This window comes from Nyctereutes procyonoides, unplaced genomic scaffold (genome assembly GCF_905146905.1).
Source record: "Nyctereutes procyonoides isolate TBG_1078 unplaced genomic scaffold, NYPRO_anot_genome, whole genome shotgun sequence".
NCBI classification, from domain to species: Eukaryota; Metazoa; Chordata; class Mammalia; order Carnivora; family Canidae; genus Nyctereutes; species Nyctereutes procyonoides.
Window position 1 is genome coordinate 24,948,912 of NW_026575048.1, and position 19,091 is coordinate 24,968,002.

A 19,091-nucleotide genomic window follows, 5' to 3' on the forward strand; every position below is an offset into this window, starting at 1 on the left:
GTAATTTTTTAATACAGTTTTACATGTGTCAGTTGACATGGCACCTACGTTCTTAGGAAAGACTAGTAGAAAATGAAATGCCCTTGAAGGTTCTCTTAGATATACTTTTCTTTCTCGGGTTTCCCACTTTCATCAGTAACTGGAATTCACAGCCCTCTAAATAAACAGGTGCCTCAATTTCACAGATGGATTGTATAGTTATTTCTAGAACTCAACCATCTCTCCACAGAATATTTTCTGGTACACGACATTTCTAATTTGGAATGGATTGTTGTTCAATGCTTCTATCTCTTTCACAGTTTAATAGGCAGCTTGGCTATTCTATTTCCCTTGACCTTGAACTTAATACTTTAAGACAATGATGACTTTTTTACTCATGAAAGAGAAAGAATCACAATTAGTTGACTCAACCTGGTTACATACTTTATTGATTAGCTACATTGTAAAGATATGCCATACACCGACTCCTGACATATTAGACAGATGATTCTTGTGGAAATAAAGTGACATGCTACCAAACAACTGATGGATCAAAGAAGAAAGTAAAAGAAAAATAAAAAATACCTTGAGACAATGAAAATAAACATATAACATACCAAAACTTATTGGATGCAGCAAGAGCATCTCTAAGAGGATAATTCATAGTGATAAATGCCAATATCAAGAAACAAGAAAAAAATCTCAATTAACAACCTAACTTTACATCTGAGAGAAGCAGAAAAAGAAGAACAGATCCAAATTTAGAAGAAGGAAGAAAATAACAAAGATCAGAATAGAAATAGATGAAAAAGGAACTAAAAAAATAGAAAATATCAATGAAACTAAGAAATTACTTTTTTTAAAAGATAAACAAAATGTGCCAAACTTTAGCTAGATTTGCCAAGAAAAAAAGAGAGCATTCAAATAAATAAAATCAGAAATGAAAGAGAAAACATTACAACTGATACCACAGAAATATAAAACACAAGCTACAAAGAAGAATTATACACCAATGAATTGAACAATCTACAAGAAATGGATAAATTCCAAGAAACATAAAACCTACAACGACTAAATCATGAATAGAAATCTGAATAGACTGATTACTAGTAAGAATGAATCAGTAATCTTCCCAAAAAACAAAAGTCTAAGACCAGATGGTTTTGCTGGTGAAGTCTATCAAATGTGTAGAGAAGAATTAGTACCAGAACTTCTCAAATACTTCCAAAAAATAGAAAAGGAGGGAACACTTCCAAATTCATTTTGCAAGGCCAGCATTAACCAGATACCAAAAAGACAAGAATGCTACAAGAAAAGAAAATTACAGGTCAATACTTCTGATTAACATTGATGCAAAACTCCGCAACAAACTATTAAGAAACCAAATTCAACATTACATTAAAACCACAATGAAGAGGGATTTATTGTAGGGATACAAGGATGGTTCAACATCTGCAAATCAATCAATGTGATATGCCATATTATCAAAATTAAGGACAAAAATCATATCAGCATCTCATAGATGCAGAAAAAGCATTTGACAAAATGTAACATCCTTTCATGATCAAAAGTCTAAATAAATTGAGTATAGAGGGAACATACTTCAACATAACAAAGCCCACAGCTTTATGACAAGCCCATAGCTGGTCATATATGACAAGCCCACAGTTAACAACATACTCAATTGAAAAAAGGTGAATCTTTTCCTCTAAGATCAGGAACAAGACAAGGATGCACATCCTCCCACTTTTACTAAACATAGTATTGGAAGTACTAGCCAGAGCAATTAGTCAAAAAAAAAAATTAATGAAAGGCATCCATATCAGAAAGGAGGAAGTAAAACTGTCACTATTTGCAGATGATATTTATATTGAGAAAAGCCTAAAGACTCCACAAAAAAAACGAATTTGTTAGTAACAAATTCAGTAGAGTTGCAGTACACAAAATCAATATATAAAAATCTGTTATATTTCTATACTCTAATAACAAACTATCAGAAAGAGAAATTAAGAAAACAATCCAACTTACAATTGTATCAAAAAGAATAAAATACCTAGAAATAAATTTAACCAGGAATTAAAAGACTTATACATTGAAAACTATAAGACATGATGAAGGAAATTGAAGAAGACACAAATAAATGGAAAGATATTCCATGTTCATGGATTGGAAGAAAATTAATATTATTAAAATGTCCTTGGGCAGCCCGGGTTGTTCAGCAGTTTAGCGCTGCTTTTGGCCCAGGGCCTGATCCTGGAGACCCAGGATCGAGTCCCACATCAGGCACCCTGCATGGAGGCTGCTTCTCCCTCTGTCTGTGTCTCTGCCTCTCTCTCTCTCTCTCTCTGTGTGTGTGTGTATGTGTCTCATGAATAAATAAATAAAATCTTTTAAAAAATAATAAAAAAATAAAATGTCCATACTACACAAAGCAATCTACAGATTCAATGTAATTCCTATGAAAATTCCAGTGGCTGCTATGAACATTAGGGTGCATGTAACCCTTCAAATCAGTTTTTTTTTATCCCTTGGGTAAATACTTAGTAGTGCAATTGCTGGATCATAGGGTATTTCTTTTTAACTTTTGAGGAACCTCCATACTGTTTTTCGAGTAGCTGCACCAATTTGCATTCCCAACAACAGTATAATGGGGGTTCCCTTTTGTGTCCTCAACAGCACCTGTTGTTTCCTATGTTGTTAATTTTAGTCATTCTGACTGGTGTGAGGTGATATATCTATATCTATATCTGTATCTATATCTATATCTATATCTATCTATACATATATATACACACACACACATATATACACACACACATATACCTACAACGGAATATCACTCAGCCATGAAAAAGAATGAAGTCTTGTCCCTTGCAATGATGTGAATGAAGCTAGAGAGTATTATGCTAAGTGAAATAAGTCAGTCAGAGGAAGACAAATACCATATGATTTTACTCATATGTGGAATTTAAGAAACAAAACAAATGAACACGGAGGATGAAAAAGAAAAGAAAACCAAGAAATAGATGCTTAATTGAGAACAAACTGATGGTTATCAGAGGGGAGGTGGGTGGGAAGATGGGTCAAATAGGTGATGGGAATTAAGGAGGGCACCTGTGAGGAGCACTGGGTATTTTAAGTGTTGAATCACTAAATCCTACAGCTGAAACTAATATTAGTTTGCTAACTAACTGGAATTTAAATAAAAACTTGAAAGAAAAGGAAAAATTTCCAACAGCATCTCTCACAGAACTAGGACAAACAATCCTAAAATTTGTATGGAATGACAAAATGCCCCAAATAGCCAAGGAAATTCTGAGAAAGAATAAATCTAGAGGCATCATACTTCCTAATTTCAAACTATATTACAAAGCTATGGTAATCAGTGTAGCATTGGTATAAAAACAGATATATAGATCTGTGAAACAGAATAGAGAATCCAAAAATAAACACACATACAAGCAATCAATTTATGACAAAGGTGCCAAGGATATACCATGGGAAAAGGACAGTCTCTTTAATAAATAGTGTTGGAAAAACTGGACAGCCACATGCAAAATAAATGAAACTGGACCATTTTCATATATCATACACAAAGATTAACTCAAAATAGATTAAAGACTTGAACATAAGACCTGAAGCCATAAAATCCCTAGAAGAAAACATAGTCAGAAAGCGCCTTAACATTGGTCCTGGCTATGATTTTTCAGATTTGAAACAAAAAGTGAAGGCAACAATAGCAAAAATAAATAAGTAGGGCTACATCAAACCAAAAAGCGTCTGCACAGCAAAAGAGCTCATCAACAAAATGAAAAGGCAACCCACTCAATGGGAGAAAATATTTATAAATCATATCTCTGATAATGGACTAATATCCAAAATATAGAAAGAAATCATGTAACTCAATAGTAAAAAAATATATATCAAGTCAGTTTAAAAATGGGCAAAGGAGGATATGAATAGACCTTTTCCCAAAGAATACAGATAGCTAGCCAGTAGGTACATCAAAAAAGACTCAACATCACTAATCACCAGGGAAATGCAAATCAAAACCACAACGATATATCACCTCATGTCTGTTAGAATGGCTCTTATATAAAGAAATAACGAATATTAACAAGGCTGTGGAGAAGAGGCAGCCCTTGTGGTCTGTTGTTGAGAATGTAAATTGGTGCAGTCACTGTGGAAAACCATGTAGAGGTTCCTCCAAAAATTGAAAATGAAACTACTGCATAATCCAGCAAAAACATTTCTGGGTATTTATCTGAAGGAAACAAAAACACTTACTTGAAAAGACATATGTACCACCATGTTTATTGCAGCATGACTGCAATGGCCAAAATATGGAAGCAACCTAAGAAAATGTGGTAATTACATATATACATATACACACATGTTATTGAATAGGTGAATATTATTGAATATATGAATAATATGAATATTATTCAGCCATTAAAAAAAAAACAAGGAAAACTTGACATTTGTGGCAACAGGGATGGACCTTGAAGGCATCATGCTAAGTGAAATAAGCCAGACAGAGAGAAACAAACTGGATGATCTCACTTCTATGTGGAATCTTTTTTTATGTTATAATTTTTTTAATTTAATATCAATTAGCCAACATATAGTGTATCATTAGTTTCATATATAAAGTTCAGTAATTCATAATTACTAGGTATTTATTCCATAGATACAAATGTAGTGATCCAAAGAGGCACCTGCACCCCAATGTTTATAGCAGCAATGTCCACAAATAGCCAAAATATAGAATCATTTTTTAAAAAGTAAATTCATAGATACAGAGAACAGTTTGGGGAGGTAGGGGTTGCAAAAGTTAACTAAATTCCAGTTACAAAATATATAATTCCCAAGGATGTAAAGTACAACATGGTGACTATACTTATACTACTATATTATATATTAGAAAGTTATTAAGAAAATAGATATTAAAAGTTCTCATCATAAGAATAAAACATTTTGTTACTAGATTTAGTGATGGAAATCAATTAAATTTATTGTGGTAATTATTCCACAATATATACAACTTTCAAATCATTATGTTATACATAATATAATAGAACTAATATAATGTTATATATCAATTATGTCTTGATTATAAAAGAAAGAAGAAGGAAGAGGAGGAGAAGGCAGCAGAGTTTTCTCTTGATTGACCTCAGCTGGGAACATGCATATTGGGCAGCTCAAACTTTTCACCACTCTGTGAATGCTTATGAATGACCACAAAAGTGCTACAAGTATTGATTTGGGGCTAACAAATTTTAGAGGGAGGCAAATTTGAAAATACAGAATCCAGCAATATATAGTTGATCCATATTGTGAATCAACTACATATTTGCCAAGTTAAAAGGTAGAACATGTCTTAGTTGATAGTTGATTAGCTTGATTTATAACTTTTAAATACTTAGACATATGGAATTGGGACTTGAACTTGACCCTCGCCCAGGTGTTAGGGGAAGGCGTGCTCTTTACCCTAAGGGACAGCTCTGTTCACAATTATGAAGCATGCAGAATTTGTGGCTATTGCCTTTAATCCATACATTTTGGAGTATGTAGAACTTTTTTTTTAACTCCTGTCCTCTTATTCGTAAATCATCATTACCTCCCTATGCATGGAGACACACACACACACACAAACATACACAGTCAGGTATGCATCACAACTTTCTTCAAAAACTTATTCTATCCAGAATGGAAATAAACCTAAGCTAGTTAAAAGAAAAGTGACATTCGATCCCATCACTACATCAAAACCTACCTAACCTTGTCATTCTCTCAAGGCCCAGTGGTATGCTAGATAAGAAAACGATGATGAAATAAATTATCTTATGACAGTGGACTACTTAGCTCTATTAACTATGCTAATGTGCTACCACTCCCAAGTGATATCAAGCTCCAATGAGATTTACATTTTTTTTCCCTGCAAAACCTCTGAAGAATGATCAGTAAGAATTTTTAGACATGGTAGCAGATCTTTCTGGAAGATATTTGAGGGTTACACAAAGCTTTCAAATCATATCACCAAATTAGTGTCCATGGGACACTCTATGTATTAATGTGATCCTTTCCCCCTAGTAGTCAGCCAAAAATATCATTAGGAACAGGAAATGTCCCTTTCTGGGTCCTGAAGGGGAATGGACAGGCCATTAGCCAGGCAGAAGTGCAAACATCAAAGGATATAATCTATGGGAGTGGACTCACACCACAGCTCTGCTGGGCCAAGTTCACTGTGTTCTTGGAGAAGCAGGTCCACATAAGGAGGAAACTAGGTCAAGAGTAAAGGCAGATGAGGTCTAATAAAGGAATCGTGCATGTGGGGAGGAGGAGCTGAATGAATCTAGGAGAAAGGAGCTTTAAACCTACCTCTTCTAAAAAATACTTCAAGTCCCAAGCTTCTGGAAAACCAATTTTTCTTTGGAACACCCAAACCAGTGGTTCCTACATTTTGAAATTTCACAGACTACACTTAAGTTTTTTAAATTGGGATACTTGAATTTCCAACTTCTTACTTTGCTAATTGAATACATTTTTTTAGAAACCTAACATTTGTCATTATAATGACTTTATAGAAGAAGATAATATTTTGACATCAAAAAAAGTAGAAAAATACAATTACAGAATATAAAGGAGAGTCTTTCCCATTCTATAAACAACAGCTGACGCTCACATTTTATGGAACCCCAATGGAAACGTCATCGTGGACTGGCACGGTCCTGGAAGTGAGCAGCTGGCACCTCTGTTCCAGAACAAAGCTCAAACTCTGGGCTCACTGTCACAGGGGCATATTTGACATCAGGGATCTAGACTAGCTTTATGGCTGGGAGAAGTCCCTGTGGCTTCTTGGAACAGGAGCCTGTGGCCATGCTGGACTTCCACAATGGGCCTCATTGTGCTTTCTCCAATAAGCCTTCCGTTAAACTTCTACCTTTGATGTTAGTCAGAATTTGTGGTGAGTTCAGACCTCGAGCAGAACTTGGCACAGAAAGGACTTGCTATCAGATGATTCCTACCTGGAAAGTAACTCATGCTCCCCTCCTATCGAGAGGGCCTGGCTTAAACCCAGGGGGAATGGATGTTCAAAGCACAAAGGTAGCTATTGTTTCCTAGGGTGACTCATTCTTTCAGGAAGCAAGGTTTCTAACTGTAGCCAATAGACCAGTGGGAGGGACAAGTTAGAGAGAGCATGTGCACAGGTGGCCAGCTGAAGGTGTGCTTCAGACACCTTCTGGCATCTCATTGTATCTGCATGAGAGGCAGTCAGGCCAGCAGAGGTTTTGGCACAGCCCCACAGAGGCTGGGTGGCTCAGATGCTGGGCATCAGGTTGGGAAGATGTGGGGGAGCCATTGTTGAACCATAGTCAAGGTGTTTCCCCACTTCCCCTGGTGTTATTTAGTCAACATCACATAGGTCTGCTTTGGCCCTTAACTTCTTTTCCTGACTATAAACTAACCATGAGAAATCTTTTTATTTTATTTTATTTTTTAAAAATTTTTATTTATTTATGATAGTCACACACACACACACACACACAGAGAGAGAGAGAGAGAGGCAGAGACACAGGCAGAGGGAGAAGCAGGCTCCATGCACCGGGAGCCTGACGTGGGATTCCATCCCGGGTCTCCAGGATCGCGCCCTGGGCCAAAGGCAGGCGCTAAACCGCTGCGCCACCCAGGGATCCCAACCATGAGAAATCTTGACCTATTCCTAGCTTCTAGAAATACATTTGGAGCTGAAAACATGCTGGCATATGTTTCTAAGTTCTAGTGTCAACTCCATTGACCTGTGATATTATATTTGGGTATTATCACCTCATGCTATCTTACCTTACCTCATATCCTTTGTGTCAGTGAGGTCAGAGTAGTAACTCTGAAAGCCCACTTGTGATACAGCCATTGCTCCAAATGTGCTTTTCATGGATTTTCATTCTATGTGCTTTTCATGGATAATTTTATTCTACATGGGCACCTAAAGAGAAGACAACTCTGCCAAGGTGGTGGGTAACATGAGAATCTTATTCAAAATGGCCTCTCAGGGGTGCCTGAGTGGCTCAGTGGTTGGGCCTCTGCCTTTGGCTCAGGGCATGATCCCAGGATCCGGGATCGAGTCCCATATCGGGCTCCTTACAGGGAGCCTGCTTCTCCCTCTGCCTGTGTCTCTGCCTCTCTCTCCGTGTGTCTTTCATGAATAAATAAATAAAATCTTTAAAAAACAAAACAAAACAAAATAGCCTCTCAGAGATGGAGGCACTGACAACAGCCGTGGAGAAATGACTACAGAGCCACAACAGCCTTAAGCAGAGCTTCTTCAATGACTTCTGACCAAGGATAACTTTCTCTCAGTTATAGCACCAGTGGGGCTTCCTGTCTGGGAACCACTGGCCAAAAACACTCCGCAATTACTTGGTGCCTGGCTGGTAGCTACAGAGCAATGCCTCTGGGACTTTGAAGTAACTTACCATCCAGAAGTTGAATTAGAAAAAGCCTCATGGTATCTTTACCTAAAGCAACATGATGACTAATTGGTCAAAGCAGGAAGAATGACCTAGAAATCACACCAAGGTATGAACAAACTTGAGGAAAAAAATTATCTAACTGATCATATTAATTTATGTGAACAAATGAAACCAAAGGGCAAGTTTTAGCAAACATTAATCTCACTGGGCCCATAGGAGTTACAGTGAAGACACTGAACCAGATGAGTTGACAGTCTGATCACATTAAGTTTACCCTCCTAATCTACCCAAAATCCTTTGCTCTGATTCAAAATTCACCAGCAAAATGCTGTAATGGTTTTGATTCTTTGTCTCTTGAGGACAGGATACTCTGAATACAGGCACAAATTTTGGGGGTCTCTGGACAAGCATGTCCTCCCCATGAAAACCCAACAATTGGCATTCTGGTTTACACAGAAATCTCTTGTGAATTCCACTTGGGTGGGGTGGGCCTGGAAAGTCTTGTGCTCTCTGTGAACACAGACAGAACCAAGTTTCTGGCCCTAAAAGACCGACTACGATGTAAGAATCCCACTGAGATACTACCTGAAGCCTCAACCAGCCTCTCTCTGTGCATTTTTCCAAGCAGGATCCTCTGACATCAGCACACATTACTCATTTGCCCACTGAATAGGCTGCCCTGTGTTACAGGTGCTATGATATCCCCAATTCTCCGAGTAAAGCACAATCTGGTCATTTAAATGTTTATACAACTAGGTTGCAAAGTGCATGAGAGCAGAAACATCTAAAAAACTTCTTGTATCACCAGGGAAGGATCTGAATAGAGGCAAAGAATTTGGAACACCAAGTAGGAAGTATGGTAGGCTGAAAACAGTGTGAATTAAGAATGAAGAGTTCATTCTAGAGAGTTCTAGTCCCAGCTCTATCACTAATGAATTCCTTACTTTCTCTGCATCTCGGTATCTTCATCTGTAAAGGGCAGGACCACTTAGAATTTTCAAGTATGTACTACAGTAGATCTGTACATAATATGCTGAGTTTAAAAACTAGAACATCAACTATTTAAATACCAAAGTCTCTATTTCCCCCAAATCTGGTACTTTCAGGGAAAGATACTGTTATTTCATTTTATAAAGGAGTGTCATATTTTCTCATAAGCCTCAAGTTTCTATTGGGCCAGAGATACAAGGATGTGAGAACAAATGACCTCAGAGCTAAAGGTAACAAATAATTGACCCCAATTGAGCCTCCCTAAAGGGGTACAGGGAAGGCCACAGGCTGTGAAAGGCCATCTGAATGATGGCTCCCTGCTTAAGGGACTTCATCCAGGACATTTTGACCCCATGAGACAGTACTCAAAGCCTCGGGGCAGGAACTGAGAAAGAAATCCTTAGACAGTCACACCCTGTGATCTGTGTCCTGGCCAGTTGTCCTGCTGGCCACTTTCCAACCTTGTGATTAAGGGCCTTGAAGCTCACAGCCAGTAAGGGAACAATGCTATCACTGTGGCCAATAACTTCCAGCTCCCTCCCCACTAATCTCAAAGACAAACCAGGAACACATTCAGGCAGCCAGACATTTCAGTTGTCAGACATGTGTAGCTACATGTAGCTATGTTTAAAAACTACAAAACGTTTTTAAATTTTTTATTATTTCAACACTCAAACATTTAGAAAAACAGAGAAAGAATGTGATCTAATGAATACTCACATACCATATAGATTGTAACACTATCAATATTTTATATTTGCTTCTTTTTGTTTTCTTCTGTTAAAGTGTTTTCAAATAACAGATATTACAGTATCTCATGCCTGTATATTTAAGCATGCGTCTCAGAAAAGCAAGGACCTATTAACATTATTACAATAGCATTTTTCACACATAACAAAATTCATAATAATCTCCGATATCAACTTTTGCCTAGTCTATATTCCTATTTCCCAGTTACCTATGCCATGCCTCCAAAAAATACCTTTTATAACTAGTTTATTTGAACCAATGTCCGATCAAGTACCACACACTACATGTGGTGGATGTGTCTCTGAGGTCTCTTTTGAGTGAGAATACCCACCCTTTCCTTTCTTCTTCTCTCACTGAAGAGACCAAAGTAATTGTCTTATAGAACAGCCACGTCCTGGATTTGTCTATTTGTTTCCTTGAGATTTTAATTTTTTTTTAATCCTCTACATGTCTCATAAATTGAAGTTTGATCTAAAAGTTTAATGAGAATTTGTTTAAACATTTTTGACAAGAATACTTCATAGGTGATACTATGTGTGTCACCCTACCTCACAGCTGGAGACAACAAATGTCATCTGGTTATCGCACTGTTGGGTATTGATTTGATCATTAGGGTGAGGTGGGGATTACCAGATGCCTCCACCATAGATTCCTGGTTTTGCCCTTGGGACTAGCTCTGGCTCTGGCCAGTGATACTTTGTGATCATCCAGATCCTCACTCTTTTTATTTTTTATTTAGTAGACATTCTTCAGTAAGAAAGAGCTTTCCTTTAAAAACTGAAACAATGCAGTTGTCCTGATATAAATCTTTACTCTGTGCTTGATTCTTTCTCTTTAATTATTATATTCAAAGTAAGAAGCTGCTGTAGTAGTCACCCCCAATGATTAGTAAGCAAGGTTTTGCTTTGTTTGGGATTTTTCTCATTATGATCAGAGATTTTCTGATCTTTTTTTATGTGTTCAGTATGTTTTAGCCATCTATAGTCATTGAGGTTCTTTGGTTTTTTGGTTTTGGTTCTTTTTTTGGGATCCTCATCGTGTCTCAACTTTGGCCAGTGGGAACCCTCCAGGCTGGCTCCTGTGTCCTTCCAACATGATTTTATGACACTTGAGTGCATACTTGCTTTCTGCAAAATAAATTATTCCAGGCTCATCTTATTCATTCTCTGTCCCAGATTCAAGACCAGCCATCTCTTCCAAGGAGTCCTGCTCGGAAAATGGTGTTTGATAAACCAAAATTGGGCCACTAAGAGTATTCTGCAATGGGGGTGTCATTGAATAATATCTATAGTACATATCTTAGCATATTTTACCTTATCTTGGCTTCTATTATTGGATTTGACAAGTTTACATTATGTTCTTAATTCTCACCTGTATAGCCATCACTTAGTTTGTTTTATTTTCTTTCTTATTTCTCTAATATTTTTACAGTTTTGATGTTTTATCCTTTACCATAGACATAGCATTTAGATACTATGCTTCCACTCTTACTTCCTCCTTTGATTTAATCTAGGTCTACATTTGAATGTATCCAGCACTCACCATCAGTTCTTTGGCCTATATTTCTCTAATCATTGCTGGGTTAGCTGAAGCCTATCTTCTAGCATATTACACAGGATAAACCAACAAGTACTTGCATGTTCAAAACAGCTTTTATGTATACTTGATATTCAAAGAATGATTGATTGGATATGACATCATCAGCTCAAACTTGTTTCCTTATGTATTCTGTAGAAGTTTCTCAATAACTTTCGGCATTCAATGTGATTTTTGAGAAGTCTGATGAAGCTCTAATATTCTTCCTTCTGTAAGTGATTTTGGTTTTTCACCTGGAGGCCCAGAAGATTTTTTCCTTTATCTTCAAGACCTAATCATTCTATTAGGACATGTCAAGAGTTCACTGTCACAGATTTTCCCCCAAAGTCATACTGTGTACTTTTCAACATGTAAATGCAAATTTTATTTCAGCAGATTTTGTCTTGAATTATAATTTTTATGTACTAGTTTTGCTAGTTGCTCATTGCTTCATTTCTTTTTTCACACTCATCAATTATATGAAGGGTGAATCTTCTTTGGTTGTCTTGTAAATACATCACTCACTCCTCTGTCAAATGCACTCCATCCTCCTAGAGCCCCGCCCCCAGCCTCTGGCTTCCCCAGGGCAGCTGCACAGCTATCTCATCTGAGGATTGCCCATTAGTCCTATTCTAAATTGGATCCTCTGGTTCTTAGATCCTGTATCTTCTTTCTTGGTTTACTCAGTTATTTTGGTGGGGCACATTCTTTGGTAAATGTATGTTGTACCTAAATTATTTGAGATCTCAAAATATTTCTTTAAAATCTCTTTAAAATTGTCTGGTGATCCTTGGATTTTCATTTTTATGTAAGAAGGGCACACTAAAAAATCTGAGAGTTCTATGTGCATAGTGGGATATGTCTGCTGGAAGGCTTCTCTATAAAGTGATCAGTAGTTAATCCACTTTTCACTGGAGACCCATATGTCAGTATTGGTAGATATTTCCTCTGAAGATGTTAGTATTTCCAGAAAATTACCTCAAACTCTTGCCTAGGGGATCCTTTCTGAGAGCCAGTTGAAAAAAGGGGAATGTTAATCTCACTGCATAAAAACACTCTTGATCCTTTCAGCTCAGAATCTCCACTTTACCTCACATCCAGAGACTCTGATTCTAATTTTCCAGAGATTTTACATCTTGCCTCTTGTGGAGTGGAATACTAGCTTCTGATAGTGAAAGAAAAGACCAGGGAGCTAGTGGTCCAAATGTTACTTTTGTAAACTAACAAAAATTACCTTGGGGATTTGGGGCTAGGTGTTCAAGTGGTCCAAGAACAAAATGGGGGCCCAAGTACTCCAATTCCTAACACTTTTGGTGACCAAAGAAGAACTCAAATCATTGCACTAAACATACATTGGATTTCTGCCCCAGCAACTGCTGACTCTAAAAAATTGCTTTATTTTAAAATTCTTATTCCATTTTTCAGGACAATGAAGGTGCATCAAACCAGGGAAATTTAGAAATCATTTCCTAAATTTTAATTTTCAAATTAGAATTTCTGGTGTTAAAGTGACAGTTACTAAGTCAAAAAAATATGTGAATAGGTTAAGTTTTCAGGTGTGAGTTAGTAAGAAATCAACTGACCAATGAATTTGCCAGTGCCAATCTAGGTAAAACTGGGGACAGGCATATATCAGTGTTATGAAGCTAACAGTTCCCTACCAACTAAGATTTGAATTTGTGAGGTTTAAAATATAGAAAGAAATAAAGTAGGGATGACTGGATGGCTCAGTGGTTGAGCATCTGCCTTCGGCTCAGGGCTTAATCCTGGGATCCGGGATCAAATTCTGTATCAGGCTTCCTCCATGGAGCCTGCTTCTCCCCCTGCCTGTATCTCTGCCTCTCTCTCTCTTTCTCTCTGTGTGTGTGTGTGTGTGTGTGTGTGTCTCATGAATAAATAAATAAAATACTAAAAAAAGAAGAAAGAAAGAAAGAAAAAAAGAAAGAAAGAAAGAAAGAAGAAAGAAAGAAAGAAAGAAAGAAAGAAAGAAAGAAAGAAAGAAAGAAAGAAAATATGACAATAACAATGCAAAAACCAGGAAGGGTTTATATACAGTTTGAGTGTTCTGTTTCTGTCAAGAGAATTGTAAAATTATTTATACTAAAGTATAATAAGCCAAGGATATGTGTTGTAATATCTATGACAACCACTAAAAGAATTTAAAAGAATAGATAAGTAACAAACTAATACAGAGGATAGGAGTAAAATATTTTAGTATATGTGCTGCCGAAGTGAGCACAGATAGGAGTAAAATAATTAAAAAAAAGTGCTTTGATTAATCCAAAAGAAGACAAGAAAGGAAAGAAAAAAGAAACACATAAAACAGGTAGGTCAAATAGTAAGATGGTAGATGACCCAAATTTATCCATAATTCTACTTCTTATAAATTGGCCAAATGTCTAGTTTTTAAAAAATCAAATTGGATTTTTTTAAGCTAGATGTTACTTATAAGAGGCACATCTTCAGTATTCGGTCACAGAAAGATTGAAAGTGAAAGGTTGGAAAAAGATAAACTATGCAAACACCCCAAAAATGTTAGTGTAACTATAGTAATATCAGACAAATATTGAAGGACAAAAAAAATATATTACTAGAGGAAAAAAAGAATAACTTCATAAAGATAAAGAGATTGGTTTACAAAGAAGATATGACAATCTTAAATATATATGTATCCAAAAACATAGCACGAAGCAATATTTAAAGAATTAAAAACAGAGGCAGGCAGATTCAAAATCGTAGAGATTTCACATACTTCTCATGACAGAACAGGCATCCAAGAAATCAGTAAGATTATAGATGAGCTATAGAACACCATTAATAAATTTAACCTCATTAATATACATATATAGAATATTGCATCAATCAATGGCACAAAACACAGTCTTTTCAAGTACACATGCGATGTTTGGCAAAATTGAACATTTGCTGAATCATGAAGCTAGTGTATTAGTTTCCTAGAGCTGCCATAACAAAGTACCACAAACTGCATGGCTTAAACAACAGAAATGTATTATCTCAGAGTTGTGGAGGTTAGAAATCCGAGATTAAGGTATCAGCAGGAGTGATTCTTTCTGTGGTCTGTGAGGAAGAATTTGTTCCATGCCTCTCTCCTAGATTCTGGGGGTTTGCTGGCAATATTTGGTATTCTTTGACTTGTAGTTGCATCACCCTGAACTCTGTCTTCATCTCTACATGGTGTTCTCCTGGTATGTTTTGGTCTCTGTGTCTAAATTTCACCTTTTTATAAGGACACAGTCACATTGGATTAGAGCCACCCAGACACCTAATCTTAGTTTGGTAATCTGCAAAGATCCTATTTCCAAATAAGGTCATCCTCACAGGTACTGAGGATGAGGACTTTAACATCTCTTGTACGGCACAGTTGAACCCATAACAGCAAGCCTCCACAAATATGAAAGAACAGAAATTACTCAACACACTAACTATAGTGAAATTAAACTACAAATCAACATGAAAATAATAACTAGATAATCTCTAACTGCTTGGAAATTAAGCAATAATACTTTTAATAACCCATGGGTCATAGCAGAAATTGCAAATAAAATTAGAAAGTATTTTGAGGAAGAATGAACAAATAAAAACATGACATCAGAACTTGCAAACACAGCTAAAGCAGTTCTTGAAGAAGACTTTAAAACATTAAATGTGTATATTAAATAAAAAGAAAAACTGAAAAGCAATTATTAAAGTATCTGATTCAATAGACTAGAAAAGCAGAGCAAATTAAACCCAAAAGAATAAAAAGAAATCTCTAAAGATAAGAGTAGACATTAATGAAATAGAAAACAATTTCACAAAGGAAACAACAAAGCCAAAAATTAATTTTTTAAAAAATTTAGTAAAATTGATACACCTCTAGTGACACTTATTTTAAAAAAAAACAACAGAAGGCACATATTATCAAATTCATGAATATAAAGGGGATACCTCTGGAGTTGCTACAAATATTAAAATAATCATAAAAGGATATTATAGGTGAGCTTATATCATTAGATTTACATTTCTAGATGACATGAAAAGATTCCCAGAAAAGCAAAAGCAAAACTTACCAAATTGAAATAAGAAGAAAAACAGAATCTGGTATCTATTAAAGAAATTGAACTGATTAAGTAAGGGATACCTGGGTAGCTCAGTTGGCTAAGCATCTGCCTTTGGCTCAGGTCATGATCTCGGGGTCCTGGGATCAAACCCCACATTGGGCTCCCTGCTCAGCAGGGAGTCTGCTTCTCCCTCTGCCCCTCCACCCTTGCTCTCTCTCTAATAATAAAATCTTAAAAAAAAAAAAGAAATTGAACTGTTAATTATAAACCCTTGTAAAGGAATCGCTGGGACAAGAAAGCTTTCCTGGTAAATTCTTCCAAATATTTAAGAAATTGTAATGATAGACACATAGATCAATGGAACAGGATAGACAGCCCAGAAGTAAACCCACAACTATATGGTCAATTCATCTACAACAAAGGAATCAATGACACATAATGGGAAAGGATGACCTCTTCAATAAATGGTGTTGGGAAAACTGGACAGCCACCTGCAAAAGAATAAAACTGGACCACTTTCTTACACCATATCCAAAAAACAAATGCAAAATGGATGAAAGACCTCAATGTAAGATTTGAAGCTATAAAACTCCTTAAAGAAAACATAGGCAATAATCTCTTGGACATCAGCCTTAGCAATATTTTTCTGCATATGTCTCCTCAACTAAGGGAAATAAAAGCAAAAACAAACTATTGGGATTACATCAAAATAAAAAGCTTTTGTACAATGAAGAAAACTATAAACAAAACAAAAAGGCAGCCTACTGACTGGGAGAAGATATTTGCAAATGATATAACTGATAAGTGCTTAATATGCAAAATATATAATGAACCTACACAACTCAGCATCAAAAACAAATATCCATTAAAAAATGGGCAGAGGACTGCTAAAAGATAAAAGGGTCAACCAGGAAATTAAGGAAGAATTAAAAAGATTCATGGAAACTAATGAGAATGAAGATACAACCGTTCAAAATCTTTGGGATGCAGCAAAAGCAGTCCTGAGGGGGAAATACATCGCAATACAAGCATCCATTCAAAAACTGGAAAGAACTCAAATACAAAAGCTAACCTTACACATAAAGGAGCTAGAGAAAAAACAGCAGATAGATCCTACACCCAGCAGAAGAAGAGAGTTAATTAAAATTCTAGCAGAACTCAACGAAATTGAGACCAGAAGAACTGTGGAACAGGTCAATAGAACCAGGAGTTGGTTCTTTGAAAGAATTAATAAGATAGATAAACCATTACCAACCTTATTAAAAAGAAGAGAGAGAAGACTCAAATTAATAAAATCATGAATGAGAAAGGAGAGATCACTACCAACACCAAGGAAATACAAACGATTTTAAAAACATATTATGAACAGCTCTACACCAATAAATTAGGCAATCTAGAAGAAATGGACGCATTCCTGGAAAGCCACAAACTACCAAAACTGGAACAGGAAGAAATAGTACCTGAACAGGCCAATAACCAGGGAGTAAATTGAAGCAGTCATCAAAAACCTCCCAAGACACAAAAGTCCAGGGCCAGATGGCTTCCCAGGGGAATTCTATCAAACGTTTAAAGAAGAAATCATACCTATTCTACTAAAGCTGTTTGGAAAGATAGAAAGAGATGGAGTACTTCCAAATTCATTCTATGAGGCCAGCATCACCTTAATTCCAAAACCAGACAAGGACCCCACCAAAAAGGAGAATTATAGACCAATATCCCTGATGAACATGGATGCAAAAATTCTCAACAAGATACTAGCCAATAGGATCCAACAACACATTAAGAAAATTACTCACCATGACCAAGTAGGATTTATCCCCGGGACACAAGGCTGGTTCAACACTCGTAAAACAATCAATGTGATTCATCATATCAGCAAGAGAAAAACCAAGAACCATATGATCCTCTCATTAGATGCAGAGAAAGCATTTGACAAAATACAGCATCCATTCCTGATCAAAACTCTTCAGAGAGTAGGGATAGAGGGAACTTTCCTCGACATCTTAAAAGCCATCTACGAAAAGCCCACAGCAAATATCATTCTCAATGGGGAAGCACTGGGAGCCTTTCCCCTAAGATCAGGAACAAGACAGGGATGTCCACTCTCACCACTGCTATTCAACATAGTACTGGAAGTCCTAGCCTCAGCAATCAGACAACAAAAAGACATTAAAGGCATTCAAATTGGCAAAGAAGAAGTCAAACTCTCCCTCTTTGCCGATGACATGATACTCTACATAGAAAACCCAAAAGCCTCCACCCCAAGATTGCTAGAACTCATACAGCAATTTGGTAGTGTGGCAGGATACAAAATCAATGCTCAGAAATCAATGGCATTCCTATACACTAACAATGAAACTGAAGACAGAGAAATGAAGGAGTCAATCCCATTTACAATTGCACCCAAAAGCATAAGATACCTAGGAATAAACCTAACCAAAGAGGTAAAGGATATATACCCTAAAAACTATAGAACACTTCTGAAAGAAATTGAGGGCGACACAAAGAGATGGAAAAATATTCCACGCTCATGGAATGGAAGAATTAATATTGTGAAAATGTCTATGTTACCCAGGGCAATTTACACATTTAATGCAATCCCTATCAAAATACCATGGACTTTCTTCAGAGAGTTAGAACAAATTATTTTAAGATTTGTGTGGAATCAGAAAAGATCCCGAATATCCAGGGGAATTTTAAAAAAGAAAACCATATCTGGGGGCATCACAACGCCAGATTTCAGGTTGTACTACAAAGCTGTGGTCATCAAGACCGTGTGGTACTGGCACAAAAACAGACACATAGATCAATGGAACAGAATAGAGAACCCAGAAGTGGACCCTGAACTTTATGGTCAACATATTCGATAAAGGAGGAAAGACGATCCACTGGAAGAAAGACAGTCTCTTCAATAAATGGTGCTGGGAAAATTGGACATCCACATGCAGAAGAATGAAACTAGACCACTCTCTTGCACCATACACAAAGATAAACTCAAAATGGATGAAAGATCTACATGTGAGACAAGATTCCATCAAAATCCTAGAGGAGAACACAGGCAACACCCTTTTTGAACTTGGCCACAGTAACTTCTTGCAAGATACATCCACAAAAGCAAAAGAAACAAAAGCAAAAATGAACTATTGGGACCTCATGAAGATAAGAAGCTTTTGCACAGCAAAGGATACAGTCCACAAAACTAAAAGACAACCTACAGAATGGGAGAAGATATTTGCAAATAACATATCAGATAAAGGGCTAGTTT